The 25,855-nt window shown below is 38.4% G+C and overlaps 2 long non-coding RNA genes across 2 annotated transcripts; one reads left to right on the forward strand and one right to left on the reverse strand.

Moving 5' to 3' along the window:
• Positions 1-648: 648 nt before the first annotated feature.
• LOC111091247 lies at positions 649-21,338 on the reverse strand. Its single transcript, XR_005374401.1, has 3 exons — positions 21,189-21,338; positions 20,621-20,663; positions 649-1,079 (listed from the first exon to the last, which is right to left on the reverse strand). It is a non-coding gene; the product is annotated as an uncharacterized LOC111091247 (long non-coding RNA).
• A 15-nt stretch (positions 21,339-21,353) lies between these two features.
• Positions 21,354-22,119, forward strand: LOC111091248. Its single transcript, XR_005374402.1, has 2 exons — positions 21,354-21,506; positions 21,594-22,119. It is a non-coding gene; the product is annotated as an uncharacterized LOC111091248 (long non-coding RNA).
• Positions 22,120-25,855: the final 3,736 nt, after the last annotated feature.

Consider the following 25,855-nt stretch of genomic DNA (forward strand, 5'->3'; position numbering starts at 1 on the left):
ATTTCAACTATTTTTCTAGGAAAACACAAGACTCCTCTTCCTTATCTGTTTTCCCCAGCATTGTTTATGTTAATTAAGACAGGCCAAAGATTCCAGACTCCATCTGCATCTCCATCTCCTTCTTCTATAAGAAAACATAAGAGATTTTGATGCCATTCTAGTAATTCATGAAACCCTCTAGCATATACCCACTTCCTCTGCCAATGTTGTTGGGGAAAAAAATCAGTATTTGAAAAATCATTTTGCATGCATGCCTTCATATTTTCACCACTAATGTTAATCCTGTTTCTAAGTATGAAGTATGTCATGAAGTTTATGTTTCTTACTTAATAGGTATAACATAATGGGGGGGGGGGTAAAAGAAAAATAAAACCTGCAAGCAAGTTCTCTTTGTCCCTGGACGGCGTCTCAATGTTTTTCAGACTGAAACACGTAATGAACACGTGTGTATTAAGCACTTTTGATATGGCAGGCATTGTGCTAGGTGTTTTCATATATGTTATGTTATATAATCCTCCCAATCACACACTGTACGAAAGATTTCATTATTTCTCATTTTATATGTAATGTAACTGAACCCAAAACCAAGTGTGCAAGATGCAGCAAAGCCAATCACTGACACATCAGGTACACAACAAGGAAGGGATTTATTCAAGAGGCAGTCAGATGAGGAGACAGGAGGGCAGGTTTCCAATCTGCCTCCCTGAAAGGGGAGAGAACAGATTTTTTATAATCATAGCAGTTGAAATGACATACATACTGATGAAAAGGATGGGGGAACTTATGACTATTCATGAGGAATGTTGGAACATGTACAATGATCAAACATGTATGTGCCATATAGTCCCTGTTCACTTTGGGGTGGAGAGAACATTAGAAAGAGGCAAAATTCAGGCCCTGACATGAGGAGGTTATCTTAGGGCAAGGAGAAGGGGTTATGGACCTGCTTCCAGGGATGTTACAAACTAGATAGGGTCTTGGGCTTGTTATTTCAGGTAAGGAATGCAGGGCCTTGCTTGTTCCAGTTGACCTTGAGTCCAGGCTTCTGCAGAGACAGCTAGTAGATTTGTTAGTGGGGTCTGAAAAGGAACAATAGCTGATTAGAGAAACAGTTGTCTGAAAAACAAGCTTTAAAATTTCTGCTAGTTTCAACCATTAACCCTAAGAGGCATGGTTTCAGTAATAAACAGAGGATCAGAAGAGCCAGGTGAGTTTTCCCAGGACCCATAGCCAAAGACTGATGAAGGTAATTAAGCCCAGGTCAGCCTGACTTCCTGAGCAGACTGTCGGGGAGAATCTGGGGTAATGGAGATGGCTTCAACCAGTTATTTGCAGAAAAATAAATACAAGCATCTCGTATCTGAATGAACAATTGGTTTCATCTCTTTTACTAACCTTGGTCAATTAGTAGCGGCCATCTGGAGAATGTGGTTGAACAGCAGTGCTGAGATTAATTAGCTAGATATGACATAGTGGAAGTTAGATAGTATCTACTTAGAGGCCATATATTTGACATCCTAACTTCATTGATAGAAAGTGTGCGATCACTGTGATACCAGGGAGAGGTATAGTGCAATGCCACTGGGCTGCAAGCAGAAGACAGGGGTCAATTTTCTCCTAAAGGTGAAGGGACTAGCAAAGCTACACCAACGATTTCTCCTTTGCCTTTCAAAGTTGCATGTTCCAATTCCTCGATACCTATTGATATACTTACTAAGAGACAAAATGCTTACAAATTTCCCAGTGGGTATCTTCATATGGACATTTTCTAAGAGAACATCCTTTGAGAACATATGCCTTTTTGTGTTCTGTATTTGGCAGAATTGGATCAGCATTCAGCCCAGACAGACTTAATGCGCAAAGCATAATAATAGTGATTCTGCACATATAACATCCCCCAGTCCTATAAGCTGTCACCACTTGTGAGCCCCATTGCGCTTACTTACCGGTCATCTTTTCTTTCTTTCCTAACTATGTGTTTGGTGGAGAGAGTTCTGCAAATATTACAGACTTGGAAAGCACAGTAAGAATGCTAATAAAGCCGTCAACTCTCAGACACCACCTTCTTGAAATCTGACTGAGCAAGGTGAGCAGTGCAGCTCATACCTTGTGCTTCCTCCTACATGATTGCAATTAACATTTTATCTGCCCTGTGTCTCAAGTTAAAGCTTTGGCACCATTCCCTGGAGGGTGAGGAAGGACCTTAATTACAGAACAGGTGCACTTACTGCTGGCTGCTGTATTCTGATGTCACCACCTCTGAGCTCCAGAGAGAGGTCAGGCGGATCCTAGGATATCATGTGGCTCAAATAGAATATTTTAATTTAGAGACTCAGTAAGTTGCTCCATCAATTAAAACTGGCTGTACTTGCAGCTGACTTGCTGGGGCACAGCCAGGAGCTTTGATTCATTTCATTTCTTACTGACCCCATCACACAGTGGAGGGACAGCCAACATTTCATTGGGCGGTAGAAAGCTGCCAGAAGTCAAAGGAAGACTAATGATTGAGGAATACTTTAAAGGGTAGGTTTGGCATTTGAAATGATAGCACATATATCATGCTGACTAAATGATGGTGCTTGGTGGGGGTCCAGAAAAGAGGTGCGTATTATTTGATGGTTAGTTAACAACTAATCCCCCGTTTCAATGAATTACCATAGGAGAGTTTGCTTTCTGCTCAGGTAAATTACAGTGCAACTAAGTGGAAGTTCTTTTCCATTTTGATTTTTCAGGGGTCCAGACTCTTTCTATCTTATGATGCTATCAGTTTGTTGTGCATTCCAGGAGGGAAACTAGAGTAACAGAGGAAGGTGCTGCCTTTCAGAGGATGAGATAGGGGCCAACTCTTTCCTCCTTTGATCCTCAATTCAGGATTAATCCCAAATTTAGGATGGGATTGAGCCTACAGAAATGTACATGCAGGGGAGGAGGGCTGAGTGAGAAGGAGGTGGCAGGGCTGAAATTGCACCATGCATGAGCACAACTGTAAACAGTGTGGGTCAGTCACCATCAAAACCTATCTCCTTTCTTTCCCAAATCTACTAGGTAATCCTTTGGCTACTATGAAATTAGGTTACAATGGGTTCATTCTCTGTTTCCAAAAGTAAAAACCTTGCAGTTAACAGGTACCCAGTCCATGGAGGCAGCTAATACTAGGCCTGTGCGGAAAGTTCTTTCTGGCAAGGCAAGTATCCTGATAGCTTCAGAGAGCATCTTTCAGCTTTAACTACAGGTAGGTCTTTGAAATCAATATCACACAATCAGCTCTTTTCAAAGGGGAACAGAGGCTAATGACTCATTCCCAATATTATTGGTCTCAGATGAAACATAATTTAGAATAAAGTATTATTTTAGCAGTGATACTATCACTGCTTAAAATACATAGTGGCTATCATTTACAAGTGCTGCCTGGTTATTATCTTGCTTATTTATGGCGAAAGTGGCTAGCTATCAACTTGGCTTTCTTCCATAGTGAACTATGAATAATTTTTTGTTAAACTTTGTACTTTGAAGTTAAATATAACTGAGCCATTATGGCCAGCTGCCACATGAACACATGTATGATGGGCATGTCTAGATGAGCAAATCAGAGCTGCAAACAATGGGGGCTACATAGCAATGCATGACTCTGCCTCCCCTCCCCCATACAGAATTAACTACCACTAGAGAAATTGATCCATAACAAAATGTCTAATCGAAGAGTTAGAGCGGGATAATATACAGTTATCAAAGTGAAGTCTGATATGGAATTTAAATATTGTCTCAGGCTTGAGACACTGTGGTTGGAAATGTAAATTATTCCTTTCAAAACTCACTTGCAAATGGAAGGAACAATTCCTGAGTTAACGGACACAATGGGAATTGTATCATCCCATTGGCAATTTGAGGGGTATATTTATTATCAAGTAATTGGGCCCACAACTCCTCTCTTTGCTACCACTGCCATTCCCAGCAAGGAAGCTCTGTTTGGATTTTATCAATGTTATACTTATATTAACTTTGAATGATTCTAGTGGAGCGTATCACTAGTTGTGACAGGATTATTCATGAGCTAAATGATTCTGACTCAGTTAGAAGAGCACCCAGGCTTCTAGCCCTGGTGGAAGGAAACAGAGTTGACAGGATGGCACCTCAGGGAAGCACATTGCTTGTTGTGCCTTTCTTCATGGAAGCTTTCCTTAGAGATCTGACAACAGACCCCTGCAGGGAGCTGGGCCTGAAGTGGCACTGGTTTGGCAGAGGCCCCTGCTGTAAGGCATTGATTTTGTATAGGATGAGAAGTGTGTGTGTGTGTGTGTGTGTGTGTGTGTCTGAGTGTGTTCTTTACTATTCATTGCCAAGTGGTTGATTTTGACAGCACAATGCATACATGCTTGGAGTATCTACAAAGCAGGGGACCCTTCCAAAATATTCTTTGTAAAAATTTTAGTGTGAGAAAGCAAGCATCCAAGTAGCCATTTAAGAAAACCAAGAACACTCTTGGATGTTCTCATGCTTCTTTTCTACTTTAATATTTGGGTTGTCATTTGGTTGGGTTGAAGTGTGTACAATAAATCTTAATACTGCTTGTCAATGGCTCAGCTCCATAGTGTGAACCTGGTTGGGTGATGGAGTAACACCAGGGAAGGAAAAAGATAGGAGTGATCCATTGATGGAGAGACTGAGTTAGAGCCCAGACACTAAGCTGCTGTGACTCATTACGTAACACTCACCTCATTTTGGGAAAAATCATAGCACTGGTAAAGGTAAAGGCCCCTAGACCAGGAGTCAGAGGTGCTAGGTCTGATTTCCATCTTTGACTTAAGACCTCAGACCATTCACTGTAGTCCTAGGTAAATACTGCACCTTCCCCATTTGCAACTTGCCTTCTTTCCCTCTTAGGGTTGTGGTATATATCAAGAGGGAAACCATGAAAGCACTTTGAGAAATAAAGAATGCTGACAGCATAAGTGATAAACCTCAGAAGTACAAGTTAGACCCTCTGAATCCAAGTCCTCTGCTGTAGCAAAGATATAAGAGAAAGGGTTTCAGTTTTAGGCATTTATTGGAAAAACATTTTAACTGTCCTTATTGTATACAAATGGATATGACATCAGAATTGTACTATGTCAGAGCAATTTCTTTTGAAATTATTTAGAATATAGAGGGCCAGATAGAGACTAGACTACATCTGTTCATCTGTTTTTTGTTTGTTTGTTTGTTTTGTTGTTGTTGTTGTTGGATTTGTGTGTGTGTGTGTGTGTGTGTGTTTGGAAGGGGGGTGTAGTCTTGAAGGATAATTGCAATTAATAGGGATCTGATATCTCTCTTTCCCAATTAAACTACTGATTTATGGAACAGGACAAGTACAAACCTAGGCCATAACATGATGACTAAGAGAAATAAATGGTTTCAAGCCAGCAGAACAAATGGTCAGAACAAGCATGCACCCTCTGGTTATTACAACCCTTTATTATGATATATCATTAAGCAACCTACTGTTTTATATAATGTAGAAGTTATTAACCCACCAGAAACACGTAAAGATGCTGGATCTTCCAGCTTCCTTAGAAATTTAAATTAGAATCAATTAGGCAAACTTTTAAAATTATGCCTGAGTAACTTGTATTATCTTCCTTCTTGTTATATATTAAAAACAAACTACAGTGTTGGTCTCAGAAAGAAAGAAACCTTAGAGGCAATCTAGTTCATCTCTTTTGCACAGATGAAGATACTGGCCTCTCAGATAATGAAAGTTGAAAACATAAAGAGATCTTGACCTATGCAGCTGAATTAAGTATTTGCCACATGGTAGATGTTCAATAAAAGCTTAATGATAAGCCTTAGGAATGAGGAACTTTAATAACAGAACACCAACAGGTAGGAAAATAAGAGGCTTGGCCAGAGCTCACAGGGTTGCACCTCAGGTTATATGAGTTCTAGCCCTAATTCTGCCATCTATAGCTTATGCAAAGCATGTCATTTCCTGTACTCTGAGTTTTTTCTATTTCCTTGGCAAATAATATTTTATGTTCTAGGTGCCTTCAAGTAGTACTTTTGAGTAAGTGGGAAAAGATATAAATGCACTTTGGAAAATGTCAACTAGTTTCCTGTATAGCTTGTAAACTTTGTCTTGTACATGGACTAATAAGTTCAAACTGTCTTTGAGGAAAGACCCCAGAAGCAACAGGAAATAGCTAAATGATGATATTCTACTGATGGCTATTATTTATTTCTCCTTACCTCCCCTGTTGTATGAAGTTGCTTTTCTAGGTCAGGGTTGTGCAGTGGAAACCAGTGTGGGTTATTCCAATCATGAGGGCATATCTCTAATGAGACTTTTAAGATACAATGATAGGCTAAGGTACAATTTCAATTTTCTAGGAGTTCAGAATCTAAGACTCTTATAACAACACTGCCAGGAGCATAGGGCAACAATAATGAACCTACTGAAGAGAGAGCTGGATAATTCCTTGTATTTAAAGAGCTCCCAATTTTAAAAAGTATTTTTAAACATTTCTCTCTCTCTTCTTTGTGCTTCAGGAGTCAGAGAGTCAAAATCTGTTGTTTGGAAGGTCAGATGTAACAAAACAGTTAGTTGAGGAATGAATATTCATATTTTACTATAAAATTCAGCCAAATCACCAACTATCTTAGATTATTTAGAAATACGAACCACTGAATAAAATCTTATTGACTTTCTTTAATTTAACCGTTGTAAACTTAACTGTTGTAATGGTGTAGAAGTCTTATTTAAAAAATTCCATTAGGGCAGCCTGGGTGGCTCAGTGGTTTAGCACTGCCTTCAGCCCAAGGAGTGATCCTGGAGACCCAGGATCGAGTCCCACGTCGGGCTCTCTGTATAGAGCCTGCTTCTCCCTCTGCCTGTGTCTCTGCCTCTGTCTCTCTCTGTCTCGCTCATGAATAAATAAATAAATAAAATCTTTAAAAAAATTTCATTAATTTTTTCCCATCTGAAACTGGTCAGATAGTCATAGCTTTCCTTAAGTCAACTCAAGTAGAAGTCAGACAATTGTAATGTGAGCTTAACTCCAAGAAAACTCCCTATAATTGATAATAGATCAAAAGTGCTTATTATTGTATCTTTTTCTTTTTTAATTTTTCTTTAATTTTTATTTATTTATGATAGTCACACACAGAGAGAGAGAGAGAGAGAGAGAGAGAGAGAGAGGCAGAGACATAGGCAGAGGGAGAAGCAGGCTCCATGCACCGGGAGCCCAATGTGGGATTTGATCCCAGGTCTCCAGGATCGCGCCCTGGGCCAAAGGCAGGCACTAAACCACTGCGCCACCTAGGGATCCCTATTGTATCTTTTTCTTTCCAGTATTATTCTCGTTTCAGTTGGTCATGCCAAGAGGGTCTATAGTTTAGAATTCAATCCCATCTTCATAGATAATTTCTTGATACAGAAAGGAAAACAATTGACTTGGCTACTGTATGTGTGAAGACTTTCTACTAGGAATGGTTTTGCTACAGTTAAGGCTTTCTGAAGACCAAGTATGAGTTCCAAAATCCCATTCATTTACACCACTATTTTATCAGACTAAGACCTTTCATGGACAGTCACCATAACTAAGTGTAGAAGATGTCTAATTTTTCCAGCATAAGCTTGAGATGATCTAATTATCAGGACTTAAAATTTAAGTCGTACTACATATATTAATTATCATTTATTAATGAAAGCAAATGTTTTTCTTTCTCCTTTTGTTTCCCCCACTCCAAGTTTGAAAGATACTCATTCTGCCTAATATTATCAGGACTTTCCAACTGGGTATCTTTTCGAAAAGCGAGAATGCATTGTTTGTCAAATTGAGGTCCAAGGATTTCCTGAAGTTAAAAATGCAGATTCTTGAATTCTATCTCAGACCGACTAAATTAGAGCCACTGGGGTTGAGACTCAAGGACTTATATATGTAACAGATTTCCCAGATAATTCTTATGCATGCTAATGTTTGAAAATCAGCTATTGGCTTTGACCGAGGCTCACATGTGTAGGGTCCCATGTTACAAAAATATTGATGATGGGGAGGGGGAGAACATCCTCTGATGGGCCAGAAGCAGATGCCTAAAGAGAGTCCTGTGCTTCTATACCCTTATACAGAGGACTTCTTTTCTTTCTAGAAAGGTCTCTTTGGTTTGCTACTCATCGTCTGGTCACTTTATCATTTAGGCAGCCATCATCTAATTGGATTGTCCCAATGCTGCAAGTGCCTAAAGTATGTATGATAATGTATGTGTATCTATATCTATATCTATATCTATATCTACATCTATATCTATATATACATACTATATACTATGTGTGTGTATGTGTGTGTGTGTGTGTGTGTATAGAAAGACTGGGTATAAGAATACCAGCACTTACCTTCCCTCTAGTGTCAAAGAGCATTCCCTTTGCCAAGAATTACTTTTTTCTCAATTTCATTGAGGCTTTACAATTTGAACATTCTTCTGTCAGAGGAAGCACATTAAATGTGACTCTGTGCCTTCCATAGGTGGGTGAGTATGGGCTGCCTAATGTGTTAAAATCCTACATTAGCTTTGTTACACTACTTTTGACTCTCTCACTCAACACAAATCCATCAAAACCTACTCTTTTCCATCATCACTCACCCTATGGTGAACTAGGAAAGAATTTGCCCCCCCTCACCCTCCCACTTAGTAATGTTTTGAATTTTTCTTATTCCCAAGTTAGAAAATGTGCTGCTTGATTACTCTGGTTGTCATGGCTACAGGTCTAATTTCCCTCCAGATCTGTCTTTTGGTGTCACATGTTCTTATAGTTTGATCTGTAAGGGAGCTTCTCAGAAATTCATCTACTAGGTGTCATGAGGAAATATTACATTAAGACATAAAAGTGAGCCGTTTGTAAGTTTAGTTTCAAAGAATAATCACAAGCATTTCTGATGGTATATTTAGAAAGAAAATACTGAAAAGTACACCTTCCTGTATTCTCTCATTGGTTGTCTATACTTTCCTTCCTTTTTTGCCTGAATATTTTCAGTATTTTCCCATAGCCTTCATAGTCAACTTTTATCTGATTTCCCAGAAATTCAGTTAGAAGCAGTGATCATTCAGTGTTCTTTTATATTTGTTGCAACATGGCCCTAATATGTTGATTAAAAAACATCTCAGGTGCCTAAGAGAATTTTTGCCTTGCAAGATTCCAACCCACTCAAAAAAATCAAATTTAGAAGCACCAAATGAATTGACACTGTACACATCAACCTTCCCACAAGGCAAAGATTTTTCAGTGATTTAGATACCTGTTTTAAAAGACTACCACCCATATTTTCTGTTCCTCCTTATGGTGGCTCATTTTAAAGAAATCATCCACAGATTTGAAAACAAAAGACAAACTGAATATCAAATTTATGGGTAATTGGGTATTGACATAATGTGGAAGGAGAATTTGTTCCTGTCCTGGCCATAGTGGATATGAAATTCTGGAGTTCTTTAAGGAGATGTTTCAGAAAAAGCACAATTAGAATGATTAGTGCAGTCATTTGAAAACAACTAAGATTTTTTTTTTAAGCTCACCTTGTGTCTTTACAGATTTACCTATTCATGCACATGGGTAGAGCCAGGCTGACAGACTTGTCAAACTATGAAAGGCATGTGGTGTAAGGCTTTTTAATGCTTGATGAAGCATGAATCCAAATGGAACGATATGAATAAATTCATTCTTGGGATTTGTAAATAAATGCATTAAATGTCTTGAATATTTTAATTCACTTGTTCCTAATAATATTTGTTGACATGGAAGATAATAAAGTGTAATGACTCCTAACCTCCTAAATGGGAATAATCCCTAGGAGCTGTCATTAATATGGAAAATTTTAGAAGGTTGGGTTTCAGTGGCTAATAATAAATGTACTGCCTCCTTCAAATGGTGTTTGATAGATGCTACAACCATTTTGGAAAAAATTTTTAAAAAAACAACAGCATTTGTATACTCCTTAGACACTGTATTCATTCACTTTGTCAAATATCTTTTGCCCGTTGAGTCCACTCTGGATTTTTTAACATCAGAACATTAATTTTAACAATGACAACAAGGATGTGATAGAGAAACTATATTTGAGAAAATACTTGAAAAATTCAACACACTTAAAATTACAAATGATTTCCTCTGAATTAATTGATCCAACAACAGAACAAATTGCCTTCCAAATCTGATTTTCTAAAACCACCATTAAGAAATTTAGCAATGGTAAAAGATGTTAGCAGTCTATATGAGAAAAAAAAAAACTGTCATTACAGAAACCAATAACTGTGTTTTCCCTGTGTAAATTTAACTTTGTAGCCAAAGGAATATATTATTATGAGTTAAAACTGAGAGGGACGCAGATCTCCATCACCTTCATTTTTCAAATGGCAACATGGAGGTTTAGTGTAGCTGACTATTAGGTTACTGGTAAGAAATTTTGCAGAAACATGATTTCATGGAGAGAAATAAGAATAAAGGAATAATTTGGCTTGTTGGATTTCTCTGAGTTCTTGCCATATCCTGAAGCTCTCTGAATCACAAGGGAAAGTAAATTACCTTGAGTGTTATTTAATTTTATCATATTTCTTTGAAAACTGGACATCTGAACAGGTAGTATATCTCTGATTAATTAAAACATTGCTTAACCAGAAGACATGAGTTTGGACCATGATGGATGATAGAGAATTTCCCTTCATGCTTTAATGTTTTGTCCAGTATCTGCTTCCAGCAGGGACTTTCCTGCATTTTTTCATTTACTAACATTTACAGTATTATTCAATTGTTTTGCTGGAGGGGTTTCTGTTTTTTCCCTTTTTCAGTGTAAGAAATTGTTGACCTTTTGAGTACACAGCATTTAATGAGGTCCCCCTGCTGCTAAATGAACCAAGATTCAAATGCTGGCCATTCAGATGATTGGGAAGAAAATTGTGCCACTAGGCTATCTGACTCAGACCCCAAAGAAATGTGTCCTCTGAAGGAACTGGAATTAGTCCTATGGAACTTTCAGTGTCCTTAAATCTGGGCCTCCATTCTGCATTATGTCAAAGTATACAGTCTCTTAATAGTCCCTGAGGTGGTAGAGATGATTATATCTTAGAGCAGTTCTTCATAAGTTATTTGTTAAGGTAAACAGAAATAGAGGGGGAAAACCCATATTTTGTTTGTAGTCTTTGAAATCCATACCCAGGAAATAGTCTTTGGAATCTATATCATTTTATTGCAGTATCATAAATTTAGCTGAATTTCACATTGCTCTAAAAGTACAAACCTGCTGTAATGTTATATGTTATCACAAGGATTCAGATATACTCTGGGTCAAGTTATGGCTGCTAAAACTGCCTCCACAGAAAGTTCTTGGATATTAACTTAGAAACTTGTTCTTTTTCTTATTTTCAGAATAGAAATGGGTTTCACTGTGCCTTATCCAAGGGAAATAAAGATGTTCTTTATTTTGAAAATAGAACACTATTCACATCTTATAATATTTATCTAAAGAGATAGCTTAGTTGTTTCAGAGTTTCATACCTTTCTGGAAGGTACGAGACTAAATTGTGTCTATCATTTCTATATATTTCATGTAATGTTCTAGCCTGGTGGCCATCTTGGATATTGAATGCACCAAATACCATTGGCAGATTAAAGGCAAACAAATCTTCATTTATTCACCAGACAACCTGATTGCCAAATATCTACTGATTGCTGGACTTGTTAAGTAGGATAAAAGAGGGTATATAGTTCCTTTCCTTAAAAAGCTTGGAGTGAAGAGTAAAATCAGCCATTGATGAAAACAAAGTGTGGACAGTGGAAATCACAGACACTATAGAGAAGAGGTATCATAACTTTCTTGGTAAGAGTTGGGAAGAAAGTGTCAGCAAAGGCTTCTTGGATGAAAAGACAACTAAGTTGGATAGTGAAAAGCAAAAGCAAATAGAAAGTAGTTAGCAACAGAATGGAAAATGGGAAAGGTTCATACAAAGGACCACTTGATAGAGAATATATAGAAAAACACAATTTCTCAGCAAAATTGAAGGGCTAATTGCCTTGAGGGTAAAAGGAGAGATAGGTAGGGGCCACATGTTGATGACCATATTTCCCTTGCTAAAGAATTTGAACTGTATTCTTGGGGCAAAGGGAGACACCTGATAAGGTTTAGAGTGGCATCATCAAACTTGTATCTAAAAACGATCACTCTGTTTAGAATGAAATGAAGGGGAGTGGGATGAGAGGCAGGGAGACTGTTGGAGATAAGAGATAATGGTAGCCTGTATTGAAATAGGAATAGATTGGATGTGAGGGAAGAGTGAAAGAGGACGCCTAGGACATTGGGGTAAATAGTAGGGCAAGAATCAGCCCTAATGGAAAGATGGTGGTCATGAATCTGGAGTCCGATGTTTGAGTTTTATTTTGAAGATATTGTATTCTTTAAGGGGAAGGAAGTAACGGAAAGACTGTTACCTAATTAGATGATGCTTGTGTGTGTGTGTGTGTGTGTGTGTGTGTGTGTGTGTGTGTATCTTATTGTAGATCATAACCTCAGAATACAAATGTTGTTGGCAGAAGATAGAGTTCCATAGACCCAAAATCTAGATGGTGAAGAAACCATCTGAGAGGAGCTGGTGGAAGTTGAAGACCAGACATTGAAGATAAGGAGCAAAGTACATAGCTGTGAGGATTGGATTGGACCCCTGGTTATCTTTATCTACTCCTCAGTTCCTTTGGATGTATTTCCTAGGAAGAAGCCAAATGGGAGGCTGGTCAAGATCCATAACTTTAGCCCAAGCACTGAAAAGTCGTGGACATATACATCATCATTAGTACTGATAACATACCTACATTAATCACTAATATATACTAATTAGTAGGGATATAGGATCAGTAAGACTTCCTGGATGGAGTAGCATCTATGCGGGGTCTTGGAAGACAAGACAAAGGTGGCTACAATGGGGAAGGAAGCATCCCAGGCAGGAACATTTGCAAAGGACCATTTTCTTAATGGTAAAAGAATTTTCCCTTTGTGCCTAGAAGGTATTTACAAACATACTTAAGACATCGCAAACAAGGGATCCCTGGGTGGCGCAGCGGTTTGGCGCCTGCCTTTGACCCAGGGCGGGTTCCTGGAGACCCGGGATCAAATCCCATGTCGGGCTCCCTGTGCATGGAGCCTGCTTCTCCCTCTGCCTGTGTCTCTGCCTCTCTCTCTCTCTGTGTGACTATCATAAAAAAAAAAAAAAAAAAAAAAAAGACATCGCAAACAAGATAGAATCTTCAGAAATCAGTTCAAAGGCTGTAAAAAGTTACTGGGAAAAATAAAAGTTGCTAATATATTTGAAAGAATTTCAAATTTGTCTCACTCAGTGGTTACCAGGAATAGTCCATTGCAGCAGTGGTGAACATGGGCTTTGAAAATGAACTGGCTAGGTTGGGACCACAGCTTCCCACTTCATGGCTGTATGTCCTGAGGCAAGTTTTTTTTTTTTTTTTTGTTATGTTATATTATGTTATGTTTTGTTTTTACATTTTTGGACCTCGATTTCCTTAGCTATGAAAGCAAGATAACATAATACCTGACTTAAAGAGTTGTGGTGTAAAGTGCTCAGCAACGCGTTAGTTATTGTTGTTATGTTTTTATTTTTCCTTAACACATATCCATGGGTCAGTTTGTTGAGAAATACCAACAGAAGGTTTGGAAAATACAGTTTCCTGCTTCCCCAACCCCAGGATTTTTCATTCATTAGATCAGATGTAAAAATACAGAAACAACAAATTTTCAAAAAACATGAACAGTTTTGAAATCTAATGCACTTTGTGAATGAAGAAATTTGACCCAAAGAGGTTAAGTTACTTATGCAAGGTGAAATAGAAAATCAAGATGGAGGCAGATCCAGGAGCCAGATCTGCTCACAGAAAGTTCTGAAATACCCATATGCTTGCCTACTCTAATCTATCTAAAACATTTTAAGCCAAGCAAAATTATTTTGTACAGAACAGAGAAACTATGTTAAAGCAGCCATAGTAAAAAAAAAAAAAAAAAAAAAAAAATCAATTTACACCATGAGAAAAAAACAGGAAGTGACAAAAACTGTTAAAGTTTCTACCAGGTGGTAGAAACATAGATATGTCTAAAATAGAGAGCATTTGAGGGAGAAAGACCAGAAAAATGAAGTATGGAAAAAATGTCTCACTTCAGAAAATTTTGAAGACATCAGACTAGGAGGACACATTCATATTTGGGTGGGGTAAGTAAGTGATCTGTTGAGGCAGATGAGCACAATTAGCACATCTAAGTTAAAAGGATCTGAGTAGAGTTTGGATGTGCCCCACTGACAGGGACTCAAAACAGATGCGTCCAACTTGACAAGGGTTGGGTTTAATAATGCCTGAAGTCTTCATAACTCTTTGGTGGAGAAATGGCGAAGTGAGTCTAAAGATACTAGCCAAACTTTTTGGTATTAAGAATTTATTATTTTGGAAGTTTGATGGAATATCGCCCATCAGAGGAAAAGAAATACCTTCTGAAATTCCCTACATATATGATATTCATGATATTCCTGGTCTAAGTATCTATCCTGAGTTTGGCTCTCTTATCTGTTGGACTGAGCTGACATGGAAAACCAAGAAGGGTGATTAAAGATATAATCTATTCTAGAAGCAAGAGAAACCAAGCCCAAGATGGCAACATTTCCATGAATATCATATATGTACCATATAATATCATATATCATATATCACAGCCATATCATATATGATTAAAGATATAATCTATTCTAGAAGCAAGAGAAACCAAGCCCAAGATGGCAACATTTCCATGAATATCATAAATTCATGGATATAATTCTAGAAGCAAGAGAAACCAAGCCCAAGATGGCAAAATTTCATCAGTTTAGGCAATTTGTAATGATTAATTACCATGGAGTGAGTACCAAATTTTGGATTTTTCAAATATGGTTTTCAATGACATTTATAAGGTGTCTATGATATATGTTAATTATTTTTTCTAAAGAGGTAGCCTTTACCTCTGATTATGGATTATATGAAGGCCCCATCTGAATCTGAGGAGTTGTTGAAATTCAATGTGCTCAGTTTCACAAATAGATGAAGGCATAATTGCAGCCTTGCTTTGGTCCCACATTTGATGATGACACTTATGCTTGTTCAGTTGTTTCTCAGTGTGTGTTGATGGTGAAACTCATTCTGATCACTCCCAGGGCACCATGGTATCAGAACTGAAGCTGAGCAGCATCTTTAGTTTTTTCCCCTCCTTTTTAAAATTATGAAATATTTTAAATGTTCAAAAAATTGCAGAGAACAATAAACTTCTATGTATACACTACTCTGGTTTAATATTTCATTATATTTACTTTACTCCTCCCTTTTCATTCTTTAAATGAATAAAAAATTACAGATAATTGCCCACTTTGATGAGCACTTCCTGGCAACTAGAAATGAGAAACAAAACACAGTGAAAAGGGTAGCTTTTTGATCACCAAATTCGATTTCATTGAAGGGAAGAAAATATACATTTTAGAGTACGTCCTATGTTTTTGATGCTAGGCCAAATACTTTCCCATTCTGGTGAGCTGGCTCTCAGAGGAAAAAAAAATAAAAACCAAAAATCTGATATGCAGTATTTGCTGGTTTTGTAGTGTGTAAAGACAACCATTATGACTGGTTTTGAGCTACCAACAGTTTAACAATTGGCTTGCAAAATTCCTGAATATTTAACAATCTCCTCTTGTGAGCCAGGACAAGCTGGCTCCAGCATACACCTGCATGTATTCATTCAATGAACAAATATTTGTGGGAACCATTGATATGCTGTAAATATTCTGAAAATAGCATCCTTTCTTGTAAAACAGCCTTTTCTACTGGACTCAAATCTTGAGAGATTGAGGTATTATTATTTTCCTTTTATGGGTGTGGAAACTGAGGCCCTGGGAAGTTAGGTCTATAGAGGCTTCTATTGGTAACATGCCATTATCCCCTTGGCATTTACTTTATCAATGCATGCAGCCTAATTTATATCTGCTCATGCCCAGGACTCTCTCTGTAGCCCACTTGAGCTTTGTCTGCCTGTAATCAGGGCAGGTAGAAGATTCTGGGGAATTAACATTTCCTGGGAGCTGCCTTCATCCAGTGACTGATGGGAATTAGGAGATAAATAGCCCATCTCTCTCAGCCTTTGAATGGCATAACCTGGAAGTGCGTGTTTCACACTGGATTCTCCAGCAGAATTAAATGCACAGGGTTTAGTAACTGACTCATTAGTAACAGACTTGAAAACACATCCTTTTTGCCTTCCCTTTCCCCCATTTCTACATCCCTACCTGGGTTTCTACTCCCAGTTACACTGGAATCACTGCCTCAGGCTCTGCTTCTGGGTGAAACCCAAACTAAGAAAGGTGCTTGGTCAGTCAGATTCCAGAGTTCTACTTACTTTTTCCACCTACTACTCTGCTTCCTAGAGCTCATTCTTTGCCTCACTATTTCTGGCTCATGCTAAAATGCCAAGATCCCAGAGAGGGTAACTAACAGCCCTTGGAGAGCTGTTTTCCTTCTCCCACTGGGGTTCCATGCCCTTGGGGGAAGAACCAGCTTCACCAGTGATGGGGCCCACAGGACACTGCAGCTGAAGATCACATTTATTCCTGGTCTAAGTATCTATCCTGAGTTTGGCTCTCTTATCTGTTGGACTGAGCTGACCTGGAAAACCAAGAAGGGTGATTAAAGATATAATTTATTTCTCATCTATAATTCTAGACCTTAGAGTCACCTTGAGAAGCCTGGTATGTTCCCATGCTAACCATCTTCCCACCCCTTCCCACTGAGCCCTCCTATCCCCCCTCAGAAATCTAAAGCCAAAAGTACCTTCTAAACAAAAGGCCTTCCAGATGCATAATCCTTCCTTGAGTTTTACTATTTCAAAGTGGCTCTGTCATCTACTCTTGGAGCAGCATCTGGCTCTCCCCTACACCACTTATTTCTGTTTTAATTTCATATTATTTCTGTGCTTATTTAATATATTTGTCCCATCACAACAGACTGAGAGTGCACCAAGGAGGACCTCTGTCTAACATGGTGTCTGATACATAGTAAATACTGAATAAACACTTTTGAATGGATACATAGAAGAGGGGAAAAAGTGAAGAATAACTCTGCTTGTTTTGTGTTCAGGGTGAACCCAGATGATTACTCTACCAATGCTCTTGGTCTTCACATCTCCCTGTGATCTCCTGCACTCAAATATATTTGAATATTAAAAATATTAATACATTTGATATATCAGAGCAAGGACTCTGGAGTTAAATGCTTTGGTTTGGGTCCTGGCTAAGCTGTTGGTGAGCTGTGTGACCTTTGGCAACCATCTGGACCTCTCTGTTCTTTAGTTTTCTCATTTGCAAAATAAGGAAAAGAGTACCTAGCTCTAGAGTTGTTTTGAGTAAAAGCCTTAATGTAAGTAAAATGCTTGCAATAGTTACTGGCATATAGTGGCAACAACAGACACAATATTCACTCAATAGCAAGTACTTGGTTAACTTTTAATTATCATCCCTTTTTTATAAAGTGAATTTTGCATTTATTTCCTCAAAAGAAGACCTTTTTGTGCTTTAGAATAGATTCTCAGCTCTGATTGTGATGATTTGAGCTGCCTTTACCAGCCTCTTGCCTTCATCTACCACTTATCTCCCTTCTGCTGTCCAAGGTCCAGGCTCCCTGGCTGCTTTCCTTTTCTTCAAACATAACAGAGTTTTACATGTTTCTGGGCCCTCATCCACACTGTTTTCTCTGACTAGAACACTTTCACTTCTATGAGTTGTATCTTTCAGGAGTCACCTTTTCCATGGAGTTTTCCCGGATCTAAAGAATCTCCGTCCCTAGCCACTCTATCTTGGAACACTACTTATTGAATGTAATTATCTAACATAGTTATTTAATTTCTTTCTTCTACTAGAACATCAACTCGATGGGTGTGCTGACCCCTGTACCCAGGATTGAATGTCAGTGCACATGATGTAGAATCGATGAACATTGAGGAACAGCATTAGGTTGCAGATTCCAAGTCTGACTCTGGCCCTCAAGTTGCTCCCACAAGGCCACTGTGTGACTTCTTGTTCCTGTATTGTGGCTGCCTAGCCCTGACCACACACTCTTCAGCCAGCATCCTAGCATCATAGCACTAGCTGCACGCTGTGGCTACTATTCTCCATTCCTCTGAGCTTCCAGGCTCTGTTAAAATCCTGTTGGTCTCCCACTTCAAGCCCTCCAGTGGTTTCTCATCATACTTATCTTAACACAACAAGATCTTTTTATTGCCTGTGTCTTTCTGTCTCCCTCTCATTCACTGTGCTCCAAAAAGACTGACCTTCTTTTGTTTCTCAAAAATGCCATACCTGCCTCAAATTCAGGACTTTGCACTTGCTGCTCCTGCCTGTAATTCTCATCCTTGACCTCAGACCCTAGCAAGCTCTTAATTTATCTCTCGGCTTGGTGAAACCTTCCCTTACACCTCATGTTACATGATACTCTGAGATACGTGTATTAACCTATGTTGTTAATGGTTTTATTTTCTTCATAGCCCTCACCATTATTTGAAATAATCTGCAAACTTATAAATCTTCCTACCTATCTCTTGTATCAGAACATACACTTGTTAGAGCAGGAAACTTGACAGAATTAATGAACTAATGTCCTTGTTTTTCTTTCTTGGAGACACAGTAGCTCTTCCTAGAATCTCTTTGCTGAGTGGAGTTTGAGGAACCCTGTCTGATACAAACATAGCTACCATATTACTGGATCAGGGGTCCTCAGTGGGCTTTGCTCTCCTCCCTTCCCTTCTTTTCCTGGATGGTGTCCTGCTGTGAGTCTTTCTCTAACCCTTTGAGATAACATTTTCAGAAGATAGCAAGTATGGCTTTACATGCTGGCAAATCCAGGTGTATTTTTTTATTTTTTATTTTTTAAATTTTTATTTATTTATGATAGTCACAGAGAGAGAGAGAGAGAGAGAGAGAGAGAGAGGCAGAGACATAGGCAGAGGGAGAAGCAGGCTCCATGCACCAGGAGCCCGACATGGGATTCGATCCCGGATCACCAGGATCGCACCCTGGGCCAAAGGCAGGCTCAAAACCGCTGCACCACCCAGGGATCCCCAAATCCAGGTTTAAATCCAACATCTTCCACTTGTGAACTCTGGCCTTGACCAAGTCACTTTGCCCCTCTAAGCCAGAGTTTTCTCAACTATGAATAGATACTGTGGCGAGAAATAGCAAATACCATTGTCTCAGAGGGTCATTGGGAAAATTACATGAGATAATACATCAAAAAGGTTTGGCACAATAGTAAATTGTACACTAACAGTTGGACATTTTGACAGTCAGCTATACTTTCGATTTGGCTTGTCTTCAAGTCCTGGCATCTTTTCTGCTCCATGAATTTTCACCCTCCTGACACCACAGCCTTGTCCCAGACAAGCCCCCATGCTTGGACTGACCAGTGAATTAATGACCATGCATCATGTTGAGTGACAGCCTTGCAGTTCTGCAGAAACTGTGAATGTGACCCAAACAAAGAAGCAGCTGGATCTTAGGACTTAGAGCTATAGCTCTGCATGTTGTCTCATCAAAGCACTGACCTCAGAATTCTCTTACACAGTCTCTCTGGTGGGGAGGGGAGTCAGATGCTGGCCCATCACCATCACAGATGGCTGAAGCCTCATAGCACAAACCCCATCTCTGGTAATACATGTGGAGTTTCTGTAGAAATGCTCTGATTAGATAATCCACTTTCTGAAAAATCCATACAGGAAAAAAATAAACCATTCAAATCTAATGACAAGGTCAAACAGTAAGCATGGGTCTATTTACTTAGCAAGAAGACCACAAAGAAACAGACATTTTAAGACCTAGTACCAGGCTTTTCAAGAACTGAATATGGAGATGTATTCACCCAGGACACTGGGCTTCACTTTCTCCTTTAGAGCCATGCTAATGAATACTACATCCCAGATCCTCCCACATTCTGGTCTTTTTTTTTTTTTTTTTTTAAGATTTATTTATCCATTTCAGAGAGAAAGAACAAGCACAAGTGAGAGGGGCAGAGGGAGAAAGAGAGAATCTCAAACAGATTCCTCACTGAGCACAGAGCTTGATGTGGAGCTTGATCCCATAACCATGAGATCAGGACCTGAGCTGAAACCAAGAGTCAGACACTTAACCAACTGAGCCACCCAGCCACCCAACTTCTGGTCTTGATGTAAATAAAGCCAGATATTCAACAGTTCTAGGTCCTTGCCTCTCTCATATCAACTGTCATCATTCACATTTCAGCCCTCACACAGTTCAAAATGAATTTCTTACCATTTGCTTTTCTAGTAAGACCTGAATATAAGTTAGAAAGCTCTCTCAGAAGATGAAAGCAAGTATGGGAAAACAAAATAATAAAATGTCCAGACATAGTCATTAGGATTTGTGAACAGTAGGTAGTTATTGCTTAGTGCATCTCTCTCGATTCATTAAGTTAGAATATAAACTAGCAATATTAAGTAAGCTATTTCTTAGGAACCAACAATGACTCATCTTCCTTGCAGGCTAAAATCTTTGGAGGAACTTGTGAGCATTTAGTAAAGCCATTTACCTGTCATTGGTCTCTCTCTAATTCCTTGGTTATGAAGTGATGTCTTTCCAAACAACCCATGAAAAGAAATTAGAAAGAGACAAAGATGCATTGTTTCAACAGGAAATAAATAATACACATTTTGAAAACATAACTTCATTGCGAATATCACTGCACCATGCTAATTACTTTATTATGGATAAAAAGCTTTATGATTGATTATGTAGGATAGTCCTAAGTCATCATTAAATGTGAAAGTCTATTTATTCCTTTAATGACTTAAAAAAATTCCCTAGAATGATGGAAAACCTTCTTTGTGGCAAGAACTCCAACCAAATGCATCATCTTAAAAGAAGTGTATAAATTTTGCATTTAAAAACGGATTGTTGCAAATACTTCATTCTGTTTAGAGGTAATCTTGGTGGAAAGCTCTTCTCCAAAATCCTAACTTTCACAATTATGTTGGTTATTTTCTTGTGGATTTCCTAAGCCCTACAGATGTACACATGTAAAAACATTGCTGTATTAGTTATCTGTTGATATTTAACAAATTACCCCCAAAATCAGTGACTTAAAGCAACCCACTCACAGCTCCTGTGGGTTAGAACTTGGGCATGACTTAGCAGAGTCCTCTGGGTACCCAACAAGGCTTTAATCAAAGTATTGGGTGAAATTTCTGTCTTGTCTTATGGTTTGACTCTGGTTGCATCTGTTTCCAAGCCAACCGAAGTGATTGTCTTCAGGATTCCATTCTTCAAGGATTGCTGGACTGAAGGCCTCAGTTCATCACTGGCTGTTGCACACAAGATTCCTTTGAGTTTTCTGCCACATGGGCCTTTCCATGGGGTAGCTTGCAACATGGTAGCTTATATCATCAGAGAGAGCAAGCAAGATGGCAAGACAGGGGGTATAAGCAAAATGGAAGATATAGTCTTTTGTTAACTCATCTTGGAAGTGACATCCCATTACTTTTGCTGTATTCTATTTGTTACAGGCAAGCCACAGATCTACATACAAAGGGAAGCGGTTTCCCAAAGGCATGAATACCAGGATCCAGGGCTCATTGATGGCCACCTTAGAGGCTGCCTGTTGCAAATGTCAAGCACAAAAATCCAAAATGATTATGAATCTACAATGACTCTTTAGACACAAAGCAACAAAACTGAACCATTTAGTGAAAAATCGTGTATTACGTGTCTTCATAAACAGACCTAGATGACATACTACAGTTCAAATTCTGACTTTGCAATGTACTAAATGTACTAGTAAATAGTAGTAGTACTAGTTATAGTATTTTGCGTGACTTATGAAGGTCAAATTTTGTTTTTGCCATCGATTTGGTAATTGTATGAACTAGGACAAGTCACTTCATCTCATTGTGTCTGTTTTGGTTTGGAATGCATTTTGCTACAAGTGACCGAAAACTACAGTGGCTCAAAGGAAAAAAGGGACTATTTAAAAAACAAAACAAAACAAAACAAAAAAAACAAGACAAAGACATCTGGAAGACAAACTACAATCTATAAAGTGGCCTAACAGTATTTTGGGGGACTGAAGCTTGTTCTTTTCATTTTTCCCTCCTTGGCAGATTGGCCTTTGTGCTCATGCTTGTTGCTTCAAGTTGTAGGAAGGCTGTTCCATCTCCATTCTCATCTCCAAATTTCAGCAGGAAGAAGGAAGAGGGAATTCCCAAGATAATGGTTAGGTGAAGTGTTAGAATGACAGGTATGTAGTAGTGCTAGAGAGTATCCAGTCCTAGTTTAAAGATTACAGGAAGAAGGTTCAAAATTTTTCCAAGAAAAAAAGTTAAAACTGACAGACTACCTCATATGATTAAAGTATATTGAGAGGAGATGTATTCTGGAAGATGAAGCAATAACTTACTAGTAGGAAGATCAAAAGCGAGATGGACAACAAAAAGGAAAAAAGTGAAGCAAAAAGGTATACAGGGAAGACAGTGAAAGCATAGAATGTTATAAGGTTTAACTGTGAACATTATTTACATAGTCATGCCACTGAATATTGGTTTAATATCTAAGTAGTAAAATACAACTATTCCAAAATAATAGGAGTCACTGTGTCAGCGTGTGTGTGTGGGGGGGGGCAGGGGCGGGGGGCAGGATGTTTTGTGAGGATCATGTAAAAGAGATCTTCATTTAAAAAAGTATTAGGCCAACAAATAATAGGAAAAACTATAAAATCAACAGATAGATGTGTATATAGAAATATGAAAGTAAATCTTGGAAGTTTCTAGTGGTTTCATCTGGGGAGTGGGCATCAGAGGTAAGAAGGATTGAGTAGAGAATGTTTATTCACCCTAGCTGCATCCCTACTGTAAAGAGAAAAAAACAGTCCATGAAGCCTGATACAAATAGAAGTGGCAAGGGAATAGAACTGAAAAACTAGCTATGTTTATTTTTTGTAGTCTTGTCATGAAAAAATGAGAGCCATGTTTCCATGCTTCTTTCTAAGAGCCTCCCAGGAGAAAGTTAAATTAAGTATTTCTTTCCCTGAGAAAGGGAGGGCTAAAAGAAGTCCAACTTCATTTTAAGGAGATTAAGACTTAGAGTTTCTAAGATTAGGGCAGGAAAGTAAAGGTGGCCAGTCCGGAGACTTGATGTAGCCTTGTGTCCCACCCTCATGTAGCACCCAAGGACAGTGTGAGTCCTCAGGGGTGGGAACTGACCATAAATTCTTTGGCATCAAAAGTTCAGTAGTTAATTTAAACATGAAAGGTCTGAATGCTGGGGAATTGGAGACCTACACTTTGAATGAACCAAATGGCCCTAATCAGCAAACACTTCAGTGAGGACCAAAGCCCTTCCCCAAATTTCTTATGCCAAATTAATCTCTTTGGGATTTCTGTACCACCTAGGAGGGGGAAGGAGCCAACCCTAGCAAGTGAAAGTTTAAATTGGGTTTAGATTTTTTGAAAGTATATTTAATGTGAAGTTTCTTGTTACAGAGAATATTCCATTTCACTATCTTAGAGAAGCACATGTCAATCCAGAAGTAATATGTAAGAGGAGTATAGAAACAGAACTAAATGCTAGTTATATAGGGTTAGAGGTCCTATCTTTCTTGCCTGCCTTGATATATTTCTTGAATGAATGTAATGGTATTTGGCACATCAAGTTCCAAAAGAGAGGATGCCTCATATAACCAAATAAGCAACAGCTATGTTGAAAGGGTTAAAAAGATACTAAAATGTCACCAGAGTAAAAATGGCCAGAATTTGACGAATCAGTGAGTGGAGGGGTGTCTGGAGGTAGGCTCAGGATTGAGGTTACTCTGTGCCCCTCTTAGACATTTCTACCTCCTTCCCTTGTCTTACATACAGAATAACTCCTCTCTTGCATGACAAAAGATGGAAGTTGGACTTATTTCTGAAAGTTCCTTCACTCCAATCTTGTTCCAGCCTCATTCCAAGCATCTAGTATCTGGTAGATAGATCATCAGTGACACACAATATAAGATCTAGCACTTAGTGGTAGGTGATGGGCTGCAATGTGTCTGTTTCAAATTCAGTATGAAAGTTTATGTAAAATCCTAGCTAACCTGACAAAGAGTAGTAAAAGTTTGCAACTTTCTAGTGCATTGTCACTCCTCCTGGTCAACAGGGTTACGAACGTCAATTAGTTTGTTTTTTTGTGGGTGATACAGATGACATAGTTATTAAGAACAGAGCCCTGGAATAAACTATATTCAGATATGAGATGTACCACGAATGATCTGTTTAGCCTTGGGCATATCACCAAAGCTTTCTGAGTCTCACTTTCTACATCTGTGAAATGGAGAATAAATGGCAACAAAAACACTTAGCAAACTAAACTCAATAGCGATATTTATGCTATTAGTATTCTTCTTTATATGAACTTTTGTCTTTTGTCTCTCACCTGTCAGTAGATGGGTATTGGCTCAGTCCTTCTTTTCACCTTGTCTTTGAAACCCAATTTTTAGGAAAGGAAACATTTGGACAAAAAATAGGGTGAAATAAAAAAGAAGAAAAAAACAAGTTGTAAAGCCCTAAGTTATTTTCTAAGTGAAAAAATAGAATGTTTCCAAAACCTTTCTACATCTAAATGTGGTTCCGTCACTGCAACATTAGACATGCAGTTCCTTATGGCTTTTGCCCACAACTCTTGGCTGTAATGGGCTATTGACTCAAGCTTAATTTGGCTTCCAGGATATGGTTTCTGTATGTGATGTACAATCTGCAAGAAACATAGGGCCAGTTTTGTTTTAGGAAATGAAGATTAATAACCAGCAGCTGGCTCATTAATAACTTTGGGTGTGTGGGACAAAAACAAATTTTTAGATAAATTTGTAATCCCATAAATATTGGTGAAACAGTAAACTTCTGATTCTAAATTAGTTAAGTTTCTAAAGCTATAAAACACTTTTACTGCTGACTTCCTTTTCTAAAATATCCATCTGGGACCTTCAAAGAATAATGTCTACCATCTTCTTTTAGAGCAATCTTACTTTTGCAGTATTTATAAAGTATGGGTTTGTATTAATACTCTACTTCTTCTTCCTTGAAGGATCAACATGAACTGGTAACCATTGAAGTGGCACCATCTAATATTAACACCTTTGTGCCTTGTGGTTAACCTTTTTCAAGTCTAGGGAATCTCCTGGGGTGGAATATTTTCACTTTGCATTTTCAGTGTGATTTTCTCTTCTGTGTGAGATCTGGTTATAGTCTTAGAATGTTACCCTCTTCTGTACTTGAGAATCAGAAATAATTGCTTTTGCCTAATGCTTTATAGTTTCCAAATTATTTTCCTGTCCTTTGCTCCTTGATCCAAAACCATTACAATAGGTATTATTAGCCCTTGATGAGGAAAATAAGATTTAAAAGTGTTAGGCTACTTGCCAAAAATTAACACTAATAGGAAGTAGTAGAGCTATAAGATCTTGAGGTTCTAAATTTCATATTCTGTTCATTCTGATAGAGAAAGGAAGGCTTAAAAAAAAAAAGAAAGGAAGGCTTTGGGTGACAAAGATTACCTTTGCACACTACTAGTTGTGGTATGGGCTGTTGCTCACAGATAGTGGCTGCTCTCATATCCCTTCTCTCTGTACCTTGTATTTTCATGGGAGCACTTTCTAGTCCCTCTTGCCCTCCTCTTGCTGCCCTCTACAAACAAATTTTTATCAACTTCATCCATCCTTTCGTTGAGTTCCTCCCCAGAACAGAACCTGACAAAAGATTTGGGTGCAAGTTGTTTATTTGAGAGATGATTCCCAGGT

The sequence above is a fragment of the Canis lupus genome, chromosome 20 (assembly GCF_011100685.1).
Source record: "Canis lupus familiaris isolate Mischka breed German Shepherd chromosome 20, alternate assembly UU_Cfam_GSD_1.0, whole genome shotgun sequence".
Taxonomy (NCBI): domain Eukaryota; kingdom Metazoa; phylum Chordata; class Mammalia; order Carnivora; family Canidae; genus Canis; species Canis lupus.